Source organism: Neovison vison, chromosome X (genome assembly GCF_020171115.1).
Source record: "Neovison vison isolate M4711 chromosome X, ASM_NN_V1, whole genome shotgun sequence".
NCBI classification, from domain to species: Eukaryota; Metazoa; Chordata; class Mammalia; order Carnivora; family Mustelidae; genus Neogale; species Neogale vison.
In genome coordinates this window covers 15,767,142-15,776,069 of record NC_058105.1, presented here as the reverse complement: position 1 = coordinate 15,776,069, position 8,928 = coordinate 15,767,142, and the positions used below count along the sequence as shown (strand labels likewise).

General features: G+C 45.1%; 1 pseudogene; it reads left to right on the top strand.

Moving 5' to 3' along the window:
- The first annotated feature begins 455 nt into the window (after positions 1 to 455).
- Positions 456 to 1,294, top strand: LOC122896490 (annotated as a pseudogene).
- Positions 1,295 to 8,928: the final 7,634 nt, after the last annotated feature.

The following is an 8,928-nucleotide window of genomic DNA, read 5'->3' as shown; positions in this document are numbered from 1 at the left end:
ACGGAGATAGCTGCCTACCTTTAAAGGACTCACCTGCGTGGATCAGGCCCAGCCGCAGGACATCTCAGGGACAGTGGATATAAAGAGCTTCTGTCAACTGCAAAAGCCCATCACAGGAGGTCACTGCCTGGGTGGGAGGGGGCTGCAGGGCCATGGACGCAGTGAGGACCAGGACGCGGGGGCACTGGAGGCCCAGGTCATGGAGCTGGGGTGCAGTAGGGCGCGGTTGTGGGATGTCTTCCAGACAGCCAGGACAGGACAGACCTTGAGCCCTGGCTCCCAGTGGCAGGGGCGATGGCCTCGCTGCAGCTGCTGGGGGGGCGGTGGAGACACGTGGTGGGGGGCCAGGGTGCGGGCAAGCTGAGAACTTTAAGGGCACAGCCCCCCACGAGCACACCCGGGGTGGGTGGGGTGGGGGGGATGGTGAGTCAGTGAGGGCAGATGTGGGTCCGGCAATGGCTGCATCCACTTCTCTCTGGTCCCGCAAGTGTCTGTCCTGGAGCCATCAGTCATTCCCCAATGAGTCTCCAGGCAGTGACCCGGAGAGACTGCTGCAGAGACCTGAAGAATGCAGCTTTGAAGATGGGGTGCTTTCACGCCCAATATCCCCACTCCTTGGGCTACTGGGGGAGGGCCCAAGTTCTCCCAAACCAAACAGCGGTGGGGGAAGCTGCATTTTGTATGGGCAATGGCCAGAAATACTCAGGATGCTGCTGGACTTATGCTTATACTAGACAAGGATCACTACTTACCCTTGGGCTTTTAGCACGTCTTCCAAAAGATGGGAGAATAAAAGCCACCAAGAATGTCCTAACTGTGGTGTTCTCTCTCTAGGGACCCAGACCCCCAGGGAGAAGTTTCTCTGGCACTGCTGACAAGCTAAAGATGAAAACTTGGGAGCACAATATAGGGCTGGCCTTGACCCAGGATGCATTTTCGAAACTGAGTGAATGCAGACGTTTTCTGTACTAATGATGATGATCACTGGGACAGGACTTTTCAATATTTGACAGTACCCTGGCTGCCAACATTCTGAAAAATGCAGTTCCTCAAGTTCCTAGCAATTTTCATGTGGAGACAGGTATGCAGCATGAGAAAACCTGTAGGCCATCCACCCAGAATTTTGTCCCCCTTGAATAATAACACACAGCACATATTTCCAGAAACTCTATCAGTGAGAAGTTCATTATAGCAGCCATTTTCCCCACCCAGGAAAGAAGGGTGGGGGTATATTAGGGACCATGAGTTCTGTAAAAGCTACAGTGAAAAATCACAATTACAAAAGCAAAAGTGATAGTCTTCTGTCAGATATTAGTCCAATCAGGATACATAATCGAATAAGAGGTTTTGGGAACTGGTTTCTGCTTTAATACAAAAAAGAAATGATTTTATAAAAGGTTTCCAAATATTAGTAAACTTTTCCAATTATATCTGATTAAGATTTAAAACTTGGGTTTTCATTTGGGGGGTTGTATTTAATTTTTTAAACATTCTATTCATTTGAGAGTGAGAGAGAGAAACAAGCAGGGGGGAGGTGCAAAGGGAGAAGGAGAAGCAGGGAGCTCAATGCAGGGCTTGATCCCAGGACCCTGAGATTATGACCTGAGCTGAAGTCAGATGCTTAAATGAGAGCCACCCAGGCACCCCGGGTGGGGGGGGTGTATTTTAAAGTTCAACTCCCAACTGCTAAAGATTATCATTGATGATAAGGGAGGGGAGGGGACACCTTATTAAATTTCTTCCCCGATAATTTTATCTGGAATTTTGTACACTCTTCCACTTTAAAAGCCTATTTTAAGTACAGGAAAATTTATATAAAATTGTCATAGCAGTAAAAAGTATTACAATGAAATTGTTAGAGTATGAATGGAACATGCTGTTTCACTCTTGACACAGTTGCTTGGAAGGGCTTGCTTGACTGCTTTTAGAACTCAAAAAATATGTTTTTAAACACCCTGTCAGAGAGCGTTATTTTCAGTATTACAGATTCCCGTATCATTGTGTTAAAATTTGCCTGTGCTTTGGGACCTTCCTAAAACATTCTCATTTGGAATATATTTGGAGGATAACAAAGTTTAAACATTGTTTTCACCTCAACAGTAGAAATGCTGTTGTTTTATCCCTTAATGCTACCAAAATAAAATACTCATTTTTGCAGTAAAAGCATCCCACAGCAGTACTCATACTAGTGTTTGAATAACCAGAAGACTGGAATATGTGGGGGGGCATAATTCGAATCCTGTCTCCCACACAGGCCAAAAGTGGACAGCAGATGCACTTTGGTCTCATCCAGGACTGCCCTGAAGGACACTGGTGAAAGGTAAACTTCCCAGAGGGAAAATTTTGAGCAGTGCATCTGCTTGTTCACTCTGCCTGGAGGAGAGCTGGCCAAAGGTATGAGTGTATAACCATGCATAGACCGTGTCTGAGTTATTAGCTGAATGATCAGGGACTTTGAAAATACATGACTGAAAGTTTGTGACAAAAAGGTCTAGGGAAGAGGTATGTGGATATGCCCAACTGAATAGACATATGATATGAAGCTAAGTGTGTCCCATGGTGAACACACATGGGACATGGTAAACTAGGGCAGAAGTTTAGTAATCTGATGGCTAGGGATGCCTGGGTGGCTCAGTCGGTTAAGCTGCTGCTTTTGGCTCAGGTCATGATCCCAGAGTCCTGGGATAGTCCCGCATCGGGCTCCTTGCTCAGTGGGGAGGCTGCTTCTCTCTTTGCCTCTGCCTGCCACTCCGCTTGTTCATTCATTCTTTCTCTCTCTCTCTCTCTGACAAATAAATAAATAAAATTAAAATTAAATCTTAAAAAAAATAATAATCTGATGGCAATGGGACCCATTGTGTAAATACCCATCAGGCTCTTCCCCAGCAGTCATGTCTGAGCCCAGTGGGCTCAAGAACTAGGTGGCCAAGTGGCAGGCTGGGATCACCAAAGCTGATCTCACTACAACCATTGCTGAGTGCCTGATCTGCCAGAAGCAGGGGGCCACCATGGAGCCCCTGATATGGCTCCTGTGACTGATCAGCCAACTACCAGGTGGCAGGGGCTTCATGGTGGAGCACTTTTATTAAGGAAGGGGCCATGCTTTGTGCTTACTTAAATAGATACTCTGGATATGGATTTTCCTTCCCACCTGTAGTACTTTTGAGAAACCAATATTTGTAGGGGTACCTGGGTGGCTCAGTGGGTTGAGCCTCTGCCTTCAGCTCAGGTCAGGATCTCAGGGTCCTGGGATCGAGCCCTGCATTGGGCTCTCTGCTCAGCGGGGAGCCTGCTTCCCCCTCTCTCTGCCTGCCTCTCTGCCTACTTGTGATCTGTCTCTTTGTCAAATAAATAAATAAAATCTTTAAAAAAAAAAAAGAAACCAATATTTGTAGATTTGAAAAATACCTTATTCACCATCATGGTATTCCAAAGAGCATCATTTCTAAACAAGGAACCCATTTTATAGGAAATGAGTGCAGCTATTGAGCAATATTCATGGAGTTCACTGGTCTTAGGTTTCTCCTCATCCTGAAGTGGAATGGCATCTGGAAGACCTCACTTGTTTCTAGCTAAGTGGCAGTAACTTGAGGATCTGGGGTAGCTAAGCATTTACATGCATAGGTATATGGTACTGTTCCTCTTATCACATGGATTTATGGATCCTGCAATCAAGGTATGGAAACAGGAGTGCCTCTCCTCACTATTAACCCCAGCAAGACAATAGAAAATTTTTGCTTCCTTGTCCCATGACAAGAGATCTAGCTCTTCTGGGCTAGAGATCTTCATTCCAAAGAAAGAATGCTTTCACCAGGAAATAAAACAATGACTCCATTGAATGGGAAGTTGAGTCTTCCAGCTGGGCACTTGGACTCCCCAGACCTCTCAATCAACAGGCGAAGAAGGGCTATACTGTACTGGCTGGGGTGACTGAACCTGACCATCAAAGAAAATTGAGTTCCTACTACCAAAATGCTATGGAGGCATATGTCTGATATGTTTGGACAGCTTCTTGATAGTCCCGTGTTTTGTGATTAAAGTCAATGAACAATGCATGTCTATCACATCATCATGATGTACACTTTAAATATCCTCAGTGGGTTAAGCCTCTGCCTTCAGTTCAGGACATGATCTCAGGGTCCTGGGATCAAGTCCTGCATCAGGCTCTCTGCTGGTCAGGGAGGCTGTTTCCTCCTCTCTCTCTCTCTCTGCCTGGGATCGAGCCCCGCCTTGGGCTCTCAGCTCTGCAGGGAGCCTGCTTCCTCCTCTCTCTCTGCCTGCCTCTCTGCCTACTTGTGATCTCTGTCTGTCAAATAAATAAATAAAATAAATCTTTTAAAAAATGGTATGGGAAAAACTGGATACCCACATAAAAAAGAATAAAGTTGGGCCCTTATCTTATACCAAGAATAAAAATGAACTCAAGGGTGCCTGGGTGGCTCGGTGAGTTGGGCCTCTGCCTTTGGCTCAGGTCATGATCTCATGGTTCTGGGACAGAGGCCTGCATCGGGCTCTCTGCTCATTGGGGAGCCTTCCTCCTCCTCTTCCTCCTCCTCCTCCTCCTCCTCCTCCTCTCTCTCTCTCTCTCTCTCTCTGCCTGCCTCTCTGCCTACTTGTGATCTCTCTTTCTCTATCAAATAAATAAATGAAATCTTTAAAAAATGAACTCAAAATGGATTAAAGACCTAAATGTAAGACCTAAAACTATAAAACTCCTGAAGCTAAACATAGGGGGAAAGCTTCATGACATTGGACTTGGCAATAATTTCCTTTTATAAAAGATTTATTTATTCATTTGAGAGTGTGTGTGTGTGTGTGTGTGTGTGTGCGGGGGGAGGGCCCAGAGGGAGAGAATCAGCAAGCAGACTCCCTGCTGAGTGTGGAACCTGACTCAGGGTTCAGTCCATGACCCATAAGATCATGACTTGAGCCAAAACCAAGAGCAGGAGACTCAACAGAAGGAGCCACCCAGATTCCCCAATAATTTCTTCACTATAACACCAAAAGCCAAAACAGACTGTGCTGTATGTGGAGAAGGTATGTGCAAGGAAGGGAGTTCAGGAGTTCAGTTTAAACACAAGGAATGGGTGGAGTTTTAAAAGTCTCTTAGACATGTGAGTGGAGATACCATGTATGCATTTGAATCTGAGTCTGGAGTTCAGGAGCAAGTTGTAATCCAGAGGTATCAGTTTGGGAGTTGATGAAATACCCATTGTCATATTTAAAGTTCCAAGACTATGTGGGATCATCTAGGGAGAGAGTATATTCAAGGAAAGAAGGCCCAGGATCCGGATTAGTGGCCATAGAGTATTTAGTAGTGGGAATGAAAAGAAACAAGCAGAAAAGGAAAATGAAAAAGAGTCCCAGTAAGGGAGGAAGAAATCAGGAAAATGTGGTTTCTGAAAGCCCAAGGTTTTCATGGAGGATTGAGTGAATGACTGTGTCAAATACTGCTGAGAAGTTAAAGACAACATATAGCCGACACTGGGGAACTGACAAGGACAGTTTCAGTGGAGCAGAGGAAGCAAAACCCGGATGACACTGGGTTAGAGGACGAACAGGAGGTGAGGACATGCAGAGAGCGAGTGCAGGCCCACTGTCCTGTTGAGTCCATCATCTCCTACTGCCACAGAGACATGCTTCATCCTACCAACTCGTGCAGCAACTCCAAATGGTTGAAGCTTACTAGATTCTTTCCTTTCTACTGGCAAACATGTTCATATCTGTTTCTCAAAGACATAATTACCATCTTCCTTACTATTTCATTAACAGCAAGGCATCCTCCAACTTCTCTTACATGACAAAGGATTGTCGGGTTCTCCAGGATTTTTCATTTTGTTTTCAAGCCCTGAAGCAAACTCATCTGCTTCATTGGTCATCAGTCCCTAAAAAAAAAAAGAAATTTAAAAAATTTTTAAAAATCAATCAACATACTCCATCACTGACAAAAATGCAACTGTTGCAAAGTTGGAAAGTCTGCCTATGTGTCTAAAATCATGCATTTGCATCATCAATATAAGTTTTGATCATGCAGCAAAAACTTACCATCCACCAAGAGATGTTCTATTCTCAGAAATGCAACTTAATTTTAATCCAGCCTAAGCGGAATGAGGAGGAAGTGAAAATACAAAGTGTTGTCCAGGGCACCTAGTGGCTTGGTTGGTTAAGTGACCGCCTTATGGCTCAGGTCCTGATCCTGGAGTCCCAGGATCGAGTTCCCCATTGAGCTCCCTGCTCGGCAGGGAGTCTGCTTCTCCCTCTGACTTTCCTCCTCTTGTGTTCTCTCTCTCTCTCTCATTTCTCCCTCTCAAATAAATAAATAAAATCTTTTAAAAAAAGTTGTTGTCCAAAGTCAAATATAATAGAGCCATGATTCATCAAAATGTTTGGGGAATGAGTGGCTCTCATCAACCAAAAAGGAGCCAATTACACGATTACCCATTAAAGAAGTATAATCCACTCTGTGTCAACTCTCTTTAAGGGAAATCGTGTGTGTTGTCTTTTTATGTTTTAAAGTCATCATTAATAAAATCGATTACCACTTACCTAATGCTACACATAGATAATGAAGGGTAGGATAGTTTGAAAGTGTAAGTCCCCAAACACAAGGAGATTCAAATATGTCCACCTAGGTGCCAGGCAGAGATGGGTGTTTTTCAATGTTGGAGGATACAGATCATAAGTATAGAAGGTTATGTTTAAAAAGAAAAAGTTATATTTAAGCTGTTATCATGCAAGGATAATCAAAACTATGCCCCCTGTTATTCAAATAAAATCCCAAGAAACAATTTTTCATACAATTTGCATTTCCCACAGTAGAAGAGTACGAAGAGGGTAAAAGCATTTCGTTGAGCATTTACTATCTGCCAGGTATTATCCTAAATGGCTTACATGAACTCACTTAATCCTCTACAGAGCCCCGTGAACTAGGTCCGCTGATCATCCTCTTTGTTATAAATAAGGAAACCAAAGCACAGAAAGATTAAGGGAAACCCTAACTGAAGACTGGGTAAGGTGGAATACCATCAAGTCTGGTTTCTGTGAGACAAGGATTATTCCCTGTCCTGTGTCTTCATATCAATGACCTCTTCCACAAGTCCAGATATAACATATCCCTCCCATCCCCACCAGGGCTGTGATTGAACTCCAGAGAAGAGCCGCCCTTCAGGGCTTAGAAAGAACACCCAAGGAAAAGCACCACTCCTAGGACTGAGTCATGGCACCAGTTAGTATCCTCATCAGGACACCCAAGGAAAATCCCCCTACTGCATAGCTGAGATACAATGCCCATGGGAAATCCCCCCCACCCCGACATAAACACCCAAGAAAGAGTGCCACACCTGGGCTGAAATAGAACATTCAATGAAACGTCCTCTCCAGGACTTAGAGAGGGATTAAGGGAAAAAAAATCCACCCCCTCTAAAAGTATTGAAGTCCAGATCTTGTTGGAGAAGATGAGCTATGACTCAGTGCATGGCAGAGGATTTCTGTGGTGCTGGAAACCCACCCTCTGGAATTAGAGCTGTAGAACCCAAGGCAGAATCCCTTTATCTAGGGATGAGAGCAAATACTGAAGGGAAAGCCCCCCCTTAACACAGCTGAGACAGACAGCCTTAGGAAATACCCTCTTGGTCTCCACTTGGACAGGGTGCTCAAGTAAAAGCCGCCTCTCCATCTCTAAGACAGAGTCTCCAAGGAAGAACCCCCATCCCAGGGCAATGTAAAGTCCCCATAGAAGAGTTGCCCTTTACAGAGGTTAGATACAGAATCTAAGACACAGCCCCAAACCCAGGGCTGAGGTGAAGCAATCAGGAAAGGAACTCCCCACTGCATGGCAGATAAACAAGCAAGGAAAGACCCTTGCCCAACATAGCAGAGACAGGGAGCATTCAGGGGAAAGTCTTCCCCCAAGATGGAGTACCAAAGAAGAGATCCTCCTCGCTGGACTCAAATAAAGCCCCCTCATCAACACAACTGATAGTGACCAAGGGAAAGTTCTCCCCCAGGCCTGAGTCACCCAAGAAAGACAGCCCCACATAGCTGAAGGCAGAACACCCAAGGACTGGTCCCCCACCCCATGGCTGATCTATAGTACCCAAGGAAGAGCTCTCCTTCCCAGGGTTGAGAAAGATCAATCAGGGAACAGTACCACCCCCCTGGGCTGAGAATACCCAAGGAAGAACTCCTTCCAGGACAGAGAAAAAGTTCCCAAGGAAGGGTATTCTCATGCCAGGAGTTGTAATCCTTACCTTTTTGAGAGAGACTAGCAGCAACTCAGAGAATGGCAATCAAGTTCTGGTGCCACACCGGTGGAACTTTCTAGAAATCTGCTGACAGCTGCTGGAAATCTGTCTCAGGGGTATCTGAGGACGTTGCACACAGAGTTGTCTCACCGGAAGCACTCTAATGTATTACTGCTTTGAAGGGTTTAGAGAGAAGCTGCTGGCCAAGGAGTGCGGCTGGCCAAAATGCCCCGTATCAGCTGGGTACTAGAAAAGCTGTGTGGGGAGCAGAGTGTGGTGCTGGAGAAGCCTCATGCCCAGAAGGGGCCTGCTGTATCCGTAGCCCAGAACCAGAGAGCAAAACTTTCCCCTGCAATGTCTCTGGCGCCCCCTACAGGCAAACTTCAGTAACAACTGCCACAAGAAAACAAAATTTAAATGAACCAGACCAATTCCAGAGATCGGGCCAAACAGGTGAATTGGGAGCTGAGAGGCAAGAAACCCATAACCAGTACGCTGTTTCAACAAAGGAGCAAAGCCATACGATCATTCTAACCAATGCAAAAAAACATTGTAGAATATGTAGAAAAGTGATAAAATGCAATATCTATTCATGAGGACAAAATCAAAAGTATTTGTTGAAGACTGAATCTACCAGAAATCTACAGTGCACATTATTCCTACTGGTGAAAATTAGAAGTATTCT